The sequence below is a fragment of the Loxodonta africana genome, chromosome 6, assembly GCF_030014295.1.
Source record: "Loxodonta africana isolate mLoxAfr1 chromosome 6, mLoxAfr1.hap2, whole genome shotgun sequence".
Taxonomy (NCBI): Eukaryota; Metazoa; Chordata; class Mammalia; order Proboscidea; family Elephantidae; genus Loxodonta; species Loxodonta africana.
Genome location: NC_087347.1, coordinates 122,871,935 through 122,874,965, shown reverse-complemented (window position 1 = coordinate 122,874,965; position 3,031 = coordinate 122,871,935).

The window sequence follows — 3,031 nt, the reverse complement described above, 5'->3', positions numbered from 1 at the left end:
AAAGCGCATCCCTGTCCTAGAGCGTGCAGGTGGGTGGGTTCTGCAGACGGACCATGGGCACCCAAAGTTTTTGGTTGTAATGACTGGGAGGTACCAGTTATCTTTGGACCCCGTCACAGGTGGCTGGGTGACCTGAGTGGAGCTAACAGTCCTTAGGTGCCTGATGTGGGTAGGTGAGGACCTTGTTTAATAGGCAAAGGAATGTCAAACATCAAATACCCGCCTCTTCACCACACAGCTGAAAAGGTTGGAGTCTGCCAACAAGGGTCTATTCTCCCGAAATAGGCACCCAGGTCCATGCAGAAGGGAAACATGCTCAAAGTCCATGGACAGTTAATGCCTGGACAGGAGCTGCTTCTGTCCTGTGTTCCCCTGGTTAGTGGAGCTAGCAAATTATCTTTTCCCCTAAATGCGAATTTTTTTCTTCCCCAATGCTGGGAGGATTGCTCTAGGTGCTCAACAGGGCCTATCGCAGGCCCAGGGAGTTCAGCTGCTGAGGCAGGTTTGCAGGTGGAGGGAGGCATGTTAAGATATACATAAGTACTTAACTTTTGCTGGGAGCACCATTCTGCTCAGGTTCCAGAGGTGTGAGTAGGCTGTGCGGTTGACTGCTTCTCCTTGAGGAAACTGCGGCTGAATGCTAGTACCAGCCCGCCGCCGCCACCTCCGCCTCCGCTCCGGGAATGGTGCCTGAGGGCTCCCCGCAATTCAGGCCTGGTAACTCCTCTCCAGTTCTGAACGGTCTCTTCTTCCCCCGCCCCTCAGTTCGTTTTTCCAAGTTTGCCTTTGAAGCTCAAGGCTCCCAGCTTGTCACAAATATACTTCTTTCATTTGCCTTTTTGGGTCTTTGTTGTAAAGAGGGCTCACTGGAAGCGTCTATTTCACCATCTTGGCTCCACCTCCCCCGGAGTCTTTCGAAAAGGTCAAAAGTTTAAAAAAAAAAAAAAAAACTGACTAAAAAATTGATTTCCTTTATGTTCTGTCAGGTTTCTACACGGGATTTTGCCAGTGGAGGCTGGGGTAGGACATGCTATTAAATGAGACTTGAGTCCTAAGTCCAGGGCATTCCTGAGAGAAGTTGTTTTCTAGGGATGCTTATATTAACTTTTTATAGAAATCTAGATTCCAGAGTAACATATTAAACACAAATATTTCCACAAAAGCCTTCACTTTCTACTTAAAACATAAGACTGCATGGCTATCAGCAATGCCTACTGAACCAAGTGATTTATTCTAACTGATGGTATAGAAATGCATATACAAAATGAGTCACAAGCATATAAGGGACTTGGAGGAGCAACAGTCACTGTGGTGGCCAGGAGAGTACGTGGTCGTTGGAGTGAAGTCAGGCCAGGGTTTGAAGCCCTTTTTTTTTTTTTAATTGTGATTTAGGTGAAAGTTTCCAGAGCAAATAAGTTTCTCACTCAAAAGTGTATACACAAATTGTTTTTCATGGCATTGGCTGCAATCCCACATCGTGTCAGCACTCTCCCTCTTTTGCTTTCCACCCTGAGTTCACTGTGTCCTTTTGTTCAGTTTTCCTGCCAGCTCCCACCTTCTCATCTTTGTTCCTAGGCAGGTGTTGTCCATTTGATTTCATATACTTGATTGATCTAAGAAGCACGTTCCTCATGTGTGTTATTATTTGTCTTATAGGCCTGCCTAATCTTTGGCTGAAAGGTAAACTTTGGGAATGACTTCAAGTCTGAGTTAGAAAGGTGTCCAGGGGCCAGAGTCTCAGGGGTTCCTCCAGTCTCTGTCAGACAAGTCTGGTCTTTTTGTGAATTTGGTCATTTGTTCTACATTTTTCTCCCGCTCTGTCCAGGATTCTCTATTGTAATCCCAGTCAGAGAGTTGAAGCCCTATTCTGCCATTCAGAAAAACATGGACCTTGGCACATATAAAATGGACCAGTACCTGCAGGGGTGTCATGAAGATGTTTGTAGGAGGCACAAAGGAAAAGCTTGATTCATTCTCTCCCCTCATTTCTCCTTTTAGATGATAGGAAAAAAACAAAAGTGAACCCCTTCTTTCTTTCTCACCATTCCAGGACTTGGATACGAAGTTGATAGTTTATATATTTTGAAGATTAATATAAATATTTTTTTATTTTACTGTCAAAAAATGTTTTCTTATAGTCACTTCCTTGTGAATCACTAAGGAAGGAAACTAATGTAGTGGGAATGGAGAGCTGCAAAATGGTCTTCCCCAACGGTGGTGGACGTTGCTAGTGAGGACTATATTTGGGTCTCCTTCCCTCCAGGGGAGGGATTACACTTCCCAGCCCCTTGCACTTAGTCAGGGCCACAGGACTGGTTCTGGCAAATGCACTGAGCAGAAGTAAAATGTGTTACTTCTGGGCCCAAGGATGGAAAAGTGGGTATGAGAGCCATGTACCCTCTTCCCTGCCTTGGCGACTACATGTTCATAGTGGGACAACCATGTTATGGAACAAAGCCCCCCACAAACCCAGTCCGGACATGTCCCATAAGTGAGCAATTAACCACTAACCTAAAGGTTGGTGGCTCAAACCATGCCAGCGGCTCCATGGAAGAAAAGCCCAGTGATCTGCTGTGTAGCAGTTTTACTCTCCAACACATGGAGTCACCATGAGTCGGAACTGACTCAACAGTGATGGGTTTAGTTTTTTTGGTTTTTGTTTATTTATATGCAAAGCCACCGAGATTTCAGAGTAAATTTCTTACTGTAGCATAGACTATTCCAATGCACCAACCAAGTTACACATTCATGAAAACAAGTGGCCATTTGAAAGCTGGACAAAAATACCCAACAACATTTAAAGATCACAAGATTATTCTCTGAGGAAACAAAAGCTGAACCTGACTGAACTTTATTATGAATTTTACATTTTTCTGGAAAGATTTTGACGACCTGCTTTTTCTTCAACAGGCACGATCTTGACACAAGCTAGGTGTGTGTCACAGGAGATTCCACAAAGACTTGTCTTTACAAACATCTTTCAGCTGCATCTTAAACTTGTCCGTCTGTAGGCTTCCCAAGCCAACTGTGT